Genomic DNA, 15748 nt, shown 5'->3' on the forward strand with positions numbered 1-15748 from the left:
AGGGGATTTATTTACAATAGGGATCACCTTAGTGCAAAATATATGTACAGTGAGTTGGGAGGGGGTCCAGGGCTCCAGGGAGAGAAGGGGGGGGGGGAATCCACACACACGCTTCCTCTTCCACTCAGTCACCGCCACCGCTCCTCCGCACACACGCACTCCTCTTCAGCCGCACTCGCTCCAACACTCCACACACTGCCCCACTTGGACAGGTCCGGTGATTCAGTCCAGAATCTACAGACAGAAGGTCAAAGGTTAGTTCCACAACATAAAACACGTGTAAGCGATTCTTCTTTGAATATGCCGCGAGCACGAACTCAGGTGGTTCGACGTTCCAGCGGTGAGCTGCTCTGTGCCACTGCCTTAAATAGCAGCTGGGGAAATCAGCCAGATCAGCCGCAGGTGGACACCATCCACAGGGGTGCGTGGGCCAAGAGTGAGAGCCCGTAATGAGCTCCACCCAGGCAGAGAGGAGGAGGAGAGACAAAAAAAACCAAAACTAACAACAACAAAACCTGTAGCCAGCGTGGGCCAACCAGAGAGACACGGGGACCGTGACAGGTGGGGTGAATTATGCATGAGTCAAGCCAGTGGCTTAAAATTTGCAGGTCTGCGCCCTCATTTCTTCCATGGGTATTTAATTTAGTTCTTGGTGCACTTTAGCATCCCCCCTTTGAGGTATCAACGATGGTGATATGAAATGATTTTCTTTCAAAACTGGGAAACTTCAGTTTTGAGAGATTGGTTGGCCACTTCATGGGCTTTACAGAGGAGTGCTTCCCTCTCAGCCATTTGTTCAGCTGCGATGTGGTTGTCTGTGTCCATGTTTTCCAGATTCTACCATCTTAATGTGGGAGCCACTCCATCCTTTGGGGAGCAGGGGCTGTGTGTGTCTAGGCAGTATATCATATATTTCAATCATATTTAGCTGATGGCACTGAGTCTGTACAACTGGATTGCCTTGTACTGAGTATTAAACACCTTCCAATGGTGTGTGAGGAAATTAGCTTGTATGCTGATGACACAGTCATCTTAACGTGTGATGGTGAATAAGTAGCCAGGAAACTCATATTGTAGAAAAGGTTTCATCTTGGCTTATCCTTGATTCACACACATACAAGAGGACATCAGCACAGGTCTTTCCAAAACATCCATGTAAACAATTATAAAATAAACTATGTTGATCAAGTTAAATATTTAAGTGCTGCTTTAGATCTTATGCTGAACTTCAAGAGACACATTAAAAAGATGGGTAATACACTTAAATGTAATAGTTACCTTTCTGCAATTTCGTCATTGACTTCACTAAGAAAGACTATTCATGTGCCTGAATACTATCATATTCTTTTATATAAACTATTTCTATCTCCTGCTGGTCCCAGGTGAGTACTACAACATTAAAATCTAACAAAAAGTCTTTATGATCAAGCTTCAAAAGTCCTAGATAGGAAACCAATATATTTTCCTCTTTAGTAAATTTAATATTTTAAACTTTGAGAGTTTAATTTGCTTTTCTCATGTTCAACTTTGTTCAAAAATTGTTAAAAATTACACCCCCACCTCACAAAAATGTTGTTCAGCTTTGCTAAGAACAAACACCCAGAGGTAATTGCTGGTTGGTGCCCAGTGGTATTATTTGGTCATGTTGTTAGGCTATCTAAGCACCCTCACTTGCTTACCTGTTGCCGTACACATCCATGTCTCAGGTCACCTGACTTCCCTAGCTTTCACTGGTAAGAGTCACATACCTGGTGCTCCTTGGTCTTAATTGGCTATATTGATTGATGCTAGTCGTGCTTTGTATGGATCACCTGCAGATTATTTTCTTAGAAGCCTTCCCTCCATCGATTACTTGGACATTGTTATTTTGCTCCCCATGTGAACGGGTACAGAGGCTGTAGCTACAGAACGCTCCTACTGGCCGATAACTCTGAGAATTGAGCACTTGGTATGTAACTGTGGCTTGTCATGATCTTTGCATTGCTTCTGCCACCGTCTTTTTCACTGTTAATTAGGGCTGAAACAAACGATTATTTTGATAGTCGACTAGTCACCGATTATTCTTGCAATTAGTCGACTTATCAGATCCATTGTCCATTGGCCATAAAATGTACAGCTTATTGCACCAGCATGCATGTGCTCTTATATAACTATCATTAGCTTAGTGTTTAAGGTAACTAAAAATAAAGACAAGATGATAGTTTATTAAACTTTGAATGAAATTTGCAGATTGTCTCAGTGGAGTTTAATAAACTCAGCCGTCTGCTCCTTGCTATCTAAAATATTACAGGACACTGGAGTAAGTTCTCTACCATCTCACACTTCTGTTTAATCCGTTTTCTGTTTGACATTTACTCAGCTGTGTGAAAACTAAAACTTTAATCTCAGTCTACCTGATTTACTCAGGAACAAATAAATCACTGAAAAAAGCCAAACAATAAATTTTTTTATTAAAGTTATCTAAGTGACTTAGATATCATGTTTAACCTGAGTAGCGAAAGACCGCGGGGATCTGATAAAGATATGCTGGGAGTTCACTGTTCTCACCGGCTCTAGTGAGCCTTGAACCCCGGCTAACTATCGAGCTGGTGGGTAACAGACGTCTCCAAAAACGTCTACTTTTCACTTTTACTTGAGTAATGATATTTTAAAGTAATGCTACTCTTACTTGAGTACAATTTTTGGATACTCAACCCACCTCTGATCGTCGACTATTGAATTAGTCGTCGATGTAATCGTGTCCAGTCAACTAATCGTGGCAGGCCTAGTGTTAATGTTAATTTTAATTTACATTACTGGAAATCTGGGCCTCGGTGTACACAATTTCAAATCTATGCATACGCTCACTTAAATCTTTTCAGTCATTTAAGTCAATAAAAGCCCGAAATTACCATGATGTTCATGCTGAAGATGTGTTTCTTTGCTGTGAAACACATGTCTGTGTAGACACTTCTGCATTTCATAAGTGGGAAGTTTGTATGCTATACTAAACAGGGTCAAAAGTTTTATGTTTCTATTATACTAGCTGGTAGTGCATGGTGATGCATTACCAGCTAAGCCAAAATGATTGAAGATGTGACTAATTTTAGACTTCTCAGTTGTTGGAGCCCGGGTTCTTTTCTACAGTGGTTCCTTTATTTATGATGACTTTATTTGCTGTAGGAGGGTATTTAATACTGATTGTGCTGTGGTCAGGCGGTGGGAGTAAAAAGCTCATCTCTGGATAAATAAGTTTTCACTTATTTCTTCAGTTAAACTGTGAAGGAAAGTGCTTTGATGTTTCGATGAGAGCAACATTGTGGTCAAGTGGTGGGAGGATGAACTGCCTGTTCTGTTGACAAAAATAAAATCACCTAAAATAAAATTAACATGTAAGCCCTCACAGACTTCAAGCATTCCAGCAGTTGTGTGATATTTTTGCTGAGACGGAAAGACTGCATGTTTTTACAGCATTATATTCTACTTTCCATATACAAAGGCTGTGCAGAGATAATGGATATATCGGGTAAAGGATGCAATGTTAAAAATGTGTGTTTCATTTATTGTATCCTTGTTAAAACCCAAATATCAACAGCATTGTCATCTGCATATAAACCGAGTCCATGAGTTTGGCATTATTACACGTTTACTGCAAACTGGATGGAAAAAGAAAACATCACAGCAGCAAAGATGGAGAGGTTTTCATGTGACGAACAGCAGACATTGTTGTGCCACCTTTGACCTGCACTGTATGAGTGTGAGTTACAAAAGCTGCGGTGCGGTCAGGTGATAGACGGTTTAATAGTTACCAGGTGGGATTTTTCAGCCTTTGACTGCAGTAATGCTTTTGTGTTCTTATTTCAGAGAGCTGTGAATCAACACTGTGGTCACACTGATGAAAATATACAATGACTTCAACATCATAGAATAAAGCTGCAGAGCACTTTGTTTTCACAGCATTTCTTTGACTAAAGCTGATAAAAATCTTCTTAAAATGATCTGTTTTTTTAAACTTATCACATTTAAATGTAACTATTTGAAATATGCAAATGCAGCTCTAAAAATGAGTATACATCATAAACACAGTGCACCATAAAGGACTTTAAAAGTAATTTTGTGCAAGTGAAATATTTACTGAAATGCTCAAACAGGATCCTAACGGGAGTTTTACTTGGCATGCTAGTAGAAGTATTAATAATAGTGATACTGATAACGGTAATAATATTAAAACATTAAAAAAATTGTTTTAGTAAAATAAGGAGGTGGTTCTTCTAATACTATCATTTGATTGTGAAGCGTTCCAACCAGGAAAAGCAGCATTTCATAGATAGACTATGATAATCACTGAGTGCTAAAAGTCAGCAAACATCTTTGTGAGTGAACTGAGGGTCATTTTTTTATACACAGTTGGCATTTAAAAAAAGAAAAAAAAAAAACATCTGACAGAGAGCCGAGTGTGACTTCACAAGAAACATTGTGAAACCACATCCTCTTTCCCCCTCAGCCCTGAAGGAGGCTACTGACAGATGCAATCTGTTCTAAACTGGTTAGCGTTGGCACTGAACTCATTTAATCTTCATTTTTAATCTGTATGTGGTCATGTTTTTTACTAAATTCTAGGTTTGGTTTTATTGTTTTGGGGGTTTCTTTAGTGTAATTAATTCAAAGTGGCTGAAAATTTAAAGCCAAATACTCTTCACTTTGTTTTTTTCATGCATGAATCAGCAGGTGTCATCGCTGACATGAGGTGAGAAAACTTGCGTCTGCTTTTTAACCCAGAGGTGAGAGATGTCATCATGCAACTGAATCCTCCTAAATCCTCAGATGGAGACTTAGTTTTGCCTGTACAGCCTTGGTCCAATTACACGGGCAGACTGTCATATGAATGTCATATGTTGTCTAACTAAATACACACACTACTTTTATTGCCCAATGTCTCATTTTCATCCATTTAATCACCTCCTTAACTGAAGTTTCTAGGTGGGGATTGGGGTTGTCTAGTAACAGTCTGAGCTTTTTATAAACATAAACCAAGAGTCCATTATACAGTACGTAGAAAACTATTCATTCACCTTGGAATGAATAGTTTTTTTAACATTAGTACACTAATTTAAAGTTGTCTGTGGGCCCCTTCAAAGATGAGGAGGCGGACGGTTCTCTCTCTCTTCAAAAACTGTAAAACTGGACCCAACACACTGTCATGTTTATGACTTTTATTGCCACTTCTCACAGGTAGTGTCTCTCCATTCACAGCTGGTCTCAGCACAGACACCTCCTGCTCCAGTCTCCGTCTCCGGCTTCACTATATGAAAAGGGACGCCTCATTAACCAGATCGTCACCTGGCCTCACCTCTCTCCCTGGCACTGACCCCCTGAGCACCACAGTTACTGCATGAGACATAATCTGATTGCAGTAAGGCATAACACCCAACACTGCTAAAATCTGATGTCACTTTGACAAAATCATCCATGTACACATGTTACTTCTCGCTTTTATTTTACCAACTGTAACCAAAAATTCTGCATCCCTAACTCTGAGCACACCCAGGTTGGAAATATTTGAAGTAATTCATTTGATCTCTTTTTTACTTTATTAACAAATGCAGAGACAAATTCTTTAACCTTAGCCTAAAAATGTGAAAACTGTGAAACACATCTAGTAGTTGCCAATTTGATGCTTCACGTAACAATTCCCACAAACAACCTGACTGAATGCTAAGAGCAGCAGGACTTCGTGGAACTTTTAAGGAAAACTTATTTTTCTTACTTATGTAGCTCAAACCACCAATTTAACCGTAAGCAAAAAAGGGGCTTGAAAGCTCAGTAAAAACTAGCACTGAACTTAACTGTCCTAAGACTTCAGCTGGATCAGGGTAGTCAACAGTTCACAGTGTGTCCATGTAACTTGTTGGAAGGAGTTGGCTAATGCTAACATGGTGCCACAAGCTAAAGAGGCTCTTGGAAAGCAAACCTCTACTACTAACTAGAGATGGCACGATACCACTTTTTTATGTCCGATATCATAAATTTGGATCTCTGCCGATACCGATATGAATCCGATATAGTGTTTTTTAACTGGTTTTTTTTTAATATCTTGCTGCATTTTGTAAAAGTTCATACTCAAGTTTAAAACAACAACTACACTAAAGCTATTACTTTAAAGAGTAAAGAGTACTTAGCGTAAATATTAAGCAACCTAACTAATAGGGTTCCAACTCCCAGCAACAACAAAAATAAATAAATAAAAAATAGGGAACCACCCCTCACGCTCCACCTCATGATGCTTAATCGACGTAATCAACCTTAATTTGATGCAGTGTGAAAAAAAATGCACAGAAATCAATTATTTTTCAAGAAATATTAAATAGATTCAACATCTTTCTTCAACAAAATTGCAGACTGCACAGATAGAAAAGAATAGAATAGAATTCAACTTTATTGTCATTGCACATGCACAGGTACAGGGCAACGAAATGCAGTTTGCATCCATCCAGAAGTGCTTTAGTGATATAGATATATTACAATATATATTAGCAATAATATAGATATGTGAGTATATTACAGAAATGGGTCTATTATGGTGTGTTATAATGTACACGGTACACAGCAAAATCTCCAGTGTTAAATTAACACTGGAGAGTGTCTATATGGGTCCACACCTCTGAGTGTTAAATACAACACTGTTGAGTGTTAAATTAACACCTTTGACAGTGTTATGTGTTTAAATTTAAATGTGATTTACTTTGCTTGTAAATCTGTGCTTGATGTTGTTGCCCCTTTGAGAGTAAGAAAATGTAAATCTAAGACTAGTCCTTGGTTAACAGATCATACCCGAGCTATTAGAAGACAATGTAGGAAATGTGAAAGACAGTGGAAAAAAGACAGATTGCATGTCTCCCTGGAAGCCCTAAAGATTAGTTGGAAAACTTATCAGAGGGCAGTTAAGGCTGATAAACACTCCTACTTTTCTCAACTTATTTCGGCCAACTCTCATAACCCTCGTGTTTTATACAATACGATTAATTCTGTACTTAACTTGGAGGGTTACAACCTTTTGCCATCCTCTGAGGCTATGTGCAATAAGTTTATCACCTTTTTTGTGGACAAGATTGCTAGCCTGAGGCCTCTGATTCCACCTATTGTTGATCCGGCCATGCATGCTCCTTGCTCAAGCTTATTCCCTGCTTTTGCACCGATTTCTCTGCGTGACTTAGAGGAGTTGGTGCTGCATGCTAAGCCCTGTGGCTCTCCAAATGATGTTGTTACTCCCCGCTTTCTCCAAAAAGTATTTCCCATCATTGGACCTTATATCCTGAAAATTATCAATACTAGTCTGTTAACCGGTCAAGTTCCTAGTGGGTTTAAACATGCAGTCATACACCCCTTACTTAAGAAACCTGGCCTTGATAGTTCTACTATGTCAAATTTTAGACCTATCTCCAAACTTCCCTTTTTAAGCAAGATCTTGGAGAGGATTGTACATACCCAACTGTTGGATTATTTGAGCGACTCGCAATTGTCTGAAATTTTCCAATCTGGTTTAAAGCCCTTTCACAGTACGGAGACAGCTCTTGTTAAAGTTATGAATGACATTCTTGTTGCTACTGATCGTGGTAAATATGCTGTGCTTGTCTTATTGGATATGACAGCTGCATTTGACACAGTGGACCACGACCTGCTGATCTCCCGCTTACATCACTGTGTGGGAATTTCTGATCTGGCATTGTCATGGATAAAATCATATCTTTCCGAAAGGAGTCTTTGTGTCAAGCTGGGGCTGGCCGCTTCCTCTGTGGCCCCTCTGCTTTGGGGTGTGCCCCAGGGATCTATCCTTGGGCCATTACTTTTCTCGCTGTATTTACTCCCCCTTGGTGCGATTTTTCGTAAACACGGAGTGTCATTTCATTTGTATGCCGATGACTTTCAGCTTTACTTACCTTTTAGTCATTTGGATACCTCCCCATGTCAATCACTGCTTGACTGTCTCAGCGATATTAAATTATGGATGGCAAATAATTTTTTGAATTTTAATGGTCGCCCACATCGCTCTACTGATTCTCCAGATGTTGATTTTGGTGATTTGACCTCTCATCTGAAAAGTTCAGTCACTAATCTTGGTGTTAAACTTGATTCTGCGCTTACTTTTGAAGGTCATGTAAGTGGGGTGGTAAAATCAGCTTTTTATCACCTCAGACGCCTGTCGAAGGTTAAGCCTTTCCTTTCCAAACCCAATTTGGAAACTCTTATTCATGCTTTTATCACCTCACGTCTGAACTATTGTACGTCACGCCTGCAGTTAGTGCAAAACGCGGCGGCGCGATTTTTAACCGGTAGTAGGAAATTCGATCACATCACTCCGGTTCTGGCTTCCTTGCATTGGCTTCCCATTGATTTTAGGGTTCGTTTTAAGGTCCTTTTATTGGTTTTTAAATCTTTAAATGGTCTGGCGCCTGTGTACTTATCTGACTTGCTGAAGCCACATGTTCCTCCTCGCTCGCTCCGTTCAGCTGAGCAGCTGCTGCTGTCGGTCCCTAAGTCGCGGCTGAAATGCAGAGGAGACCGTGCCTTTTCAATTGCGGCTCCGATGCTCTGGAATAACCTTCCCCTCCAAATTAGACAAGCGTCATCAGTGCAGGTCTTTAAGTCCAGATTGAAAACCTATTTTTATTCCCTGGCTTTTAACTCTGTAGGAAACTGACACCTTCTTATTTATTTTATTGTTTGTAATGATTTTATGGTATTTTTAATTTGGTTGTTGTTTTGATCTGTGTTGTTCAGCACTTTGGTCTGCCTGGTGTGTTCTTAAAGTGCTATACAAATAAACAATGATGATGATGATGATGATGATGATGATGATAAAAGTAACCTAGTCAGTTTTGAAGATTAACAAAGACTAACACTGAGCAGTGCTGATTTTCTAACACTGGAATATTTCTAACATTTTGAGTTATTTTCCAGTGTTAGAAAATGGACATTTTTTGATTTTTCCTTTCCTCAAAATATGTGTCGGTAGTGCTGTAGATCCTTTTTGCATAACATATGTGTAAAAAACCCAACTTGACACGTGCAAAATTTCAGCAGTTTTTAAGGATGTTCACTATTCAAAACAGTGATTAATTTGCTGCAATAAGAAGAAGAAGAAAAAGAAATGGAGCAGATACTATAGGGCCTCCCCAGTGCTCCTGCCCGAAGTAAACTAACCCTGAGGGTTTTTTTGTTGTTTTTTTTAACAAACCGAAACAAACAATAAAATTCAACTAATGTAAGAAAACATGACTTTCAAACTAACTAAACAGAAAATAATGGTAAGTGGACTGATTCTTTTATGGCACTTTCTACTCTGAGCACTCAAAGCACTTTACACAAATTGCTTTATCCCCCCCGATTCAAACAAGGACACTTGTCTATGCTTTCTGTCCAACATTCACACACAGAGTAACTAGGGGTTAGTATCTTGCCCAAGGATATTTGAGTGGAGCAGCCAGGGATTGAATCACCAACCTTTAGCAGATGAGCTGCTTTAACTCCTGACCTACAAAAACAAACAAGCATTTAAAGTAAAATGATTTTATTTATTTATTTATTTTTAAGTTTTAACCCTGGATGACGTTTCAGGACTTTTGGCTCGTTACAGTCCTGTAATATACTGCAACACTCTGTGAATCCACTTGGGGGCGCTGTGGTTTTACAAAAGAAGGTGTGCAGCTCAACTGAACAGAGTTCCAATAGCACAAGCAGAGTGTTTTTAGAAGTGTTTGCAGTAAAAATGTTGAACTAAAAGTAGTACTAGCATCGAAAGGAGAAGTGCATATAGTGAGTTTAATAAGTACTGCAGCTATAGCAGTAGTAGAAGTAGTTTTTAGATGGCAGATGCAACACTAGTCTTTCTGGTCACACAGTATTACTCCAATCACCCAGGAGTACCAGCATTAAGCGCATGTACTTTAGAGATTTAGAGAGTCGTAGTAAACGTTGTAGTATTATCACTCAGTGTTGGAGCAGCTGTGGTACTCACACCAGCTTCAGGGGAGTTCCTGATGGTGTTGGGTTTTTTCTGAAACAGCAAACAACGGCAAAAATGCAAATAAACAAAACAGCTCTAAGTTATATAAAAACAAAGTAAACAGAAATGTGAAGTGTTTCACTGAGTATAGATCTGAATGAAGCCAGAGTCCTTGCGCCACGATAACAACGGAAGTAAAGGTGTGAGGCTGTCAAAATAAAAGCACTGTTTCTTTTGCGTGTTCATGATAAACTGGGCGTTCTTTTTTTTTCTTGAAATAGGCTCTTCCTTGAATGTTGTGTAATAATAATTTCTCATGTTAAAGACCTTGGGGTAATGTGATATCCCGACAGAGCACTTCACTCAGACTGCTGGCTTACTTCAGGTTCCTGAATTTCTAAGAGTAAAGCTTCTTCAGCTTTCAGCTGTCTTGTAGAACCAGCTCACAGTTTGACACTGTCTGCATTAAAGATTGGATTAGGAAAGGTTAGGCTGAATCACACGATACTGATCCTGGCTCTCATTCAGGTTTCTTCCTGTTAAAAAGGATTTCATTCTCCCCACTTTTGCCTAGTGCTGTTCAAAGGGAGTCAGCTAATTGTTGGGTTTTTTTTCTCTGATATTGCAGTATAAAGCATACTGAACTCACTGTGGTTTAAATTGGTTCTCTATAAATAAAACTGAATTAAATTAGCAAATCATAGATCCATCAGTGGTTTTTGATATAGACGAAATGGGCGGTTGCCCAGAGCGGCATCGTGGTGGGGGCGGCATCATGGCATTGGCAAAAAAAAGTTGGTCGCACCCATGCTGCCCCCACATCATGCCAGCGCATTTTGGTGGTTGAATGGGCAACGATCAGTTTTCTATTGCCAATTTGCTGGGAGAAAAGGCGCCCTCCATTTGTAAGGTGCGCCTGCTGCTTGCCACACAGTGAGGAGAGGGGCGGGCGGTGGGGGATTCTCTGGCTGACATCTATAGCCAGCGTGCAAAATAAAACAAAATAAAACCCAACCAACAAACTAGGGTTGTTAATGCAGTTATCAACTGATTAGTGCGATTAAAAATTTTAACGCAATTAATCCATTTGGAGCGCAGAATGACTCAAAATCCCTGAAATGTCTCTGTCAACGCATTTTGGGCAGTTTGTCCAAAGTTTGTCCATTCTGCACTCCAGATGGGTTGATTGCGTTAAAAATTGTAATCGCATAATTAATTGTGATGAAGGCGTTAACGCGTTAACGTCGACAACCCTACAACAAACACAAAAACTGAAGACATTATGATGTAGACTTATAATTTACACCGATGTGTTTTCTAAATTCTTTCACACACATAGACATGAAAAGTGAGCACGAGGGCCCTCGATGCGCCTGCTTGCTGCTGCTGCTGGGCTGAAGTCTCACACAAAACCTGTCGAAAGGGGAGGGGCTGCTTCCAAATAGTGCACACTTCATTCACAATGTTGTCAATCCAAGCCCATTATGTATTAATTATTTTTCCTGGGTTTTGTGAAATCCCAGAAAAAAATATACATGGTGTAGATCTATTAGTCTCTTAGTTTATGTTGTGGGGTCGACTGTTGACACTGGAGTGCAAAATTACTGATGGAAAATGGACAAGAAAAGGTCAAAGCCATTGGGTCATCAGTATAGAAAAAAAAAGAGAAAAGAAGAGGAGAAACAAGCAAAAGATTACTTTTTATCTTAGGGTTAGGGTTAGATTATCTTTCTAATGAATCATATTTCATAACTTGAAATGCAAATATAAATTGTCAATTTTAAAATCCTATGCACAAGTTTTGCAAACAACAAAGTTATTTGCATCCATTTACCTTTTACCTTGATTTTTAAAATAACCATTCAGTTTTACAGAACAATCAGCTGTTCTACATTCAATAAAATGCCACACAAATTATTTGTGCCACTCCAAAAAAAACTTTTTGTCCACTATAAAGGAGAATATCACAGCCTGATACCTGCAGGTCTGACAGCAGCAGGTGTATCACTCCTGTTTCTACCAGCAGTCGCCTCATTGTTCTGACACACAACACAAAACTATCCACAACACTACACACTAACTACACAAGATAACACATTAACTACACACTCGAAACACGCTAAACGTCACAAATCTCTCACATCTCAAAACTCGCTCTCTCTCTTTTTCTGCTGTCTTTCTTTTCTCTCTCTCTCTCTCTCTCTCTCTCTCTCTCTCTCTCTCTCTCTCTCTCTCTCTCTCTCTGTCTCGCCATCACTCCTAAAACTTCCCCCTCCTCCTAAACAACCAAATGTCATGTTGCCATATCATTTTTTGATTGGTCGACATTGTACATTTTTCCACCAACACGAAAGATCAGTTTTTGTTTTGCTTTGTTTTGAGTTTTTTGCTCATAAGCAGAGAGTGCTTGCTGCGCTGTCCTTGGACTGTAAACGTGACAAAACTATTGAGGAAAAAACTTTGGGTATATATTGTTTATCACGACTCTGGTTTTACGTGGCCTATCAACACAATTTAAAAACTGGTATATATCACCTTGTTGCTTTGTCTTTAAGTGGTCGTGTGATTGGCTTACCATGACTACTTTATTCTTCCTCAGTCAAACAGCAGCACTCATGCGATTGTTTTGCCCCCTCAGCTCCAGGTGTTGTGCCAGAAAGTGATCATGATTACCGTCCGCAGGAGCGCGCACAGCTGCCTAAAGCTGTAGCACCCAGATTACTTACGTAGACAGCTTCCGTGCAACTGATATAAAGTGCGGTAAGCTGAAGACAGCTTCAACTGTCTGTTTGTTTAAAAATAGTAACGCGACCGCATTTTCTTGTTAGTAACTGTAACAGCGTTGTAACAATAGGAATAGTAATTATTTAGATTACTCGTTACTGAAAAAAGTAACGCCATTAGTAACGCTGTTATTTGTAACGCCGTTATTCCCATCACTGTTAGCCACTTGGCTATGATAGTAAACAGTAGACACTGGGGGCCAGAGGGAGTGTTCGCCTGGGGCACCAAACAGGCCAGGACCGCCCCTGCATAGATAGATACATCAGTGCAACGTATCCACAGTAACTTAAAGTGTGATCACAATAAGCGCTATTTTCATTATTAGACTGGTTCTTTGTTGCCTTATGACCCAGCTTACATTTTCTTAACCATTTCAATTTCGTTCACAGAAGGGTGGGAGTCCATACCAGCTGTCACAGAATGTTTTTCTTAGATAGATTTGTGCCTGCAGTAATACCACAACTGCAGATGGTACTAAACAAACACAAGAAAACTGAATAGTGAATCCAACCTTCAGCAGAGATGTTCCCAGGATATTTAAAAGAGGCAGGAGAGGACCAGCAATAACTCAGGGGCTTCACGGGAAAATCAGAAACTTCACTGAGAAATTAAAAATAATAATAATTAAAAACCAACACAAACCAGCTGATTTTCTTTTTATTCATCGAATTATGATCAGTTCAACTGGCACACCTCCCGCTTTTCAAAGCTTTAACTGAAGCTAACAAAATACACTTTGGTTCAACAGTAAAATTCTATCTTTAGTTTGATGTTTAAAACTTTTTTTAAAAAAAATATAAAAGTCAAGTGGACCAAACCCCTGTAAGCCATTAGGCAAAGGAAAGTGGGGTAGTGGACTGTTTGAAATCAATCAATGGAAGAACTTTCACTGCATATTATGTAACATCCTAAAGTTATATTTACAATGTGCACTGAGGAGGGAAACACGGGTTTTATCTAGAAAGGATCTGCAGGGCATATATATCAGAAAGTGATACAGGTGAATCTGTTTTTAACTCTTCTGCTTCAGCCTGCTAAAAGCAGAACACTGGATCACATCAGGTGCAGGGTTTCAAACCACTCCTTTAAACTCAGAACACTCTTGTTTGTCATCTAGTTTCTCGTCTGAAATGTTGTTTACTTTTGTTGCTTGTGGGGTTTATTACCTTTGATTTTAATCAAGTGTTTAAAAATAAGTTTCACTCTTCTGTGGATGGTTCTCCTTGTTATTGGCTTCTCTTCTGATCACCTCATCAAATTTCAGTCAGGCTTAAGGCTTTAATATTTTTTTTGGCATTTTCACTCCTCTATTATTTTCTTTTAGTTTGTTTTTATTGATCATGCTTATTCTTATTTATTGTATTTATATGTTTATGCCTCTCTGTTCATTTTGTGATACATATGGAATAGAAAGTGCCTTATGGATAACACATATTTGAGAGTCCTGTGCTGGATTTTTTTAAAGAATTGTAATAATTAATATACTAAAGTTTTTATATTTAGGTTGCAGTGGCTTTTATTTGTTGTTGTTGTTGTTGTTGTTTCATCCACAGCAATAAAAGAAAAAATACTGCCTCATGAATAAACACTTTTTCCCACCTCGGTTACTTCCACATGAAAATGACACAAACGACACGGTTTGGTTTTATTTTGGAATCTCCCACCGGAACCGAAATTTGTTAATTGACTGAAATTTGACAGTGGAGCGCGAGCGCGGCGGAGAAAGACGTAGAGAAAGAGAAAAAAAAGAAAGAGAGGGAGTCCGTGTTCGCGTGGAGGAAAACAGAAAAGACAGCGGCGGGTGGAGAGGAGGAGGAGGAGGAGGTGGAGGAAGAGCGGGATAAACCCAGCAGACGCACGGACGACGGGACGGCAAAGAAAGAAAAGGTGGAATAACCTGCGAGCTGCGCGCGAGGCGCCCGGAGGGATATTTTTCTCCTTTTTTTTGTTTGTTTGTTTTTTTGTTTTTTGTTTTGGGGCTCAAAGTGTTTGGATCTGATCTGCTGCTGTCGCTCCCAGCCGGGACTCCGCGGAGGGACACACAAACACACACACACACATACGCACTCAGGGCTCAGTCCGGTGCCGGACGGCACGTGTGCAAGACGGTGGGTGCGTGCCCAGGTGTGCGCGGTTGTCTGTGTGTTTGTGAGTGTGTGTACGTGTCTGCTGTTCGGGGTTAAATTTGGCGTTTTTCCAGCGGAGTTCTGCGCAGCACGGGACACCTTGTTTGTGACCTGTGCGTGCGCGGGCGCACACGACGCGCTCGTGCTCTTTGTAATGACTTTGGAGCGTTTTTTTTAATCTTCTTTTATTTTTAATTTAATTCTGGGAGGAAACCGAATCCCACTGAGTGTGTGACAGCGTGTCCATGAGCGTGCACGTGTGCGCACACGACCCCGTCCTGCGCCCGCACGCGGCGGATCGATGAGGAGGATGGATTTGTGGATTTATTTACCTTGATGGTTTTTTTTTGTTTGTTTTAATCTCACCTGCTTGGAGCGGATGGATGTTCAGTCGGAAGTAAGAAAAAACTGGATTTTACAGCTCAGGAGAAGAACACGGTAAGTTTTAGAGTTATCTTTGAAATAAAATAGAGCTAAGTTTACATTTAAACTCTTCTGTTAATCCTCTAATGTTCCACTGATGATTAACATGTCTGTATATAACTTTGCACCAATAAACAGACACTGACGTCTTCATATTATCCTGCTTTTAATTCACTTTAAAACACTCAGTTATTCCTCAGACTGAAGAAAATATTCTTTACATTGCTGATATAATTTTTCCCTGCAGTTTGAGAATTTTCCTGCTCATCTCCGACATTTTTTTTACGACTTTTATTGCACTTTTTGTCACATTCACAAGCGCAGAGAGCGCTATCTCCTGACCTAGTGCGTTTGTGTTTTATTTCAGGACAGCTTTTAGAGTTTTCTAAATGTAAGAATTTGCTGCTTTTCTTGTGAACTTGTTATAACTTGT

The 15748-nt window shown here is 39.7% G+C and overlaps 1 protein-coding gene across 2 annotated transcripts in view; it reads left to right on the forward strand.

Annotated features, from left to right (window-relative positions):
* The first annotated feature begins 14584 nt into the window (after nucleotides 1-14584).
* Nucleotides 14585-15748, forward strand: part of LOC147301639 (BCL-6 corepressor-like) — an 80043-nt gene continuing 78879 nt past the window's right edge. For both annotated transcript variants that reach the window (XM_086282536.1, XM_086282535.1), the window contains exon 1: nucleotides 14585-15330. The gene's annotated coding sequence lies outside the window, so the exon portion shown is untranslated. The remainder of the gene's footprint in view (nucleotides 15331-15748) is intronic.

Source organism: Aulonocara sp. 'chitande type north' Nkhata Bay, linkage group LG23 (genome assembly GCF_057382095.1).
Source record: "Aulonocara sp. 'chitande type north' Nkhata Bay isolate Kocher_YH1m ecotype deep benthic linkage group LG23, A_spYH_male_GT1.1, whole genome shotgun sequence".
Lineage (NCBI taxonomy): Eukaryota > Metazoa > Chordata > Actinopteri > Cichliformes > Cichlidae > Aulonocara > Aulonocara sp. 'chitande type north' Nkhata Bay.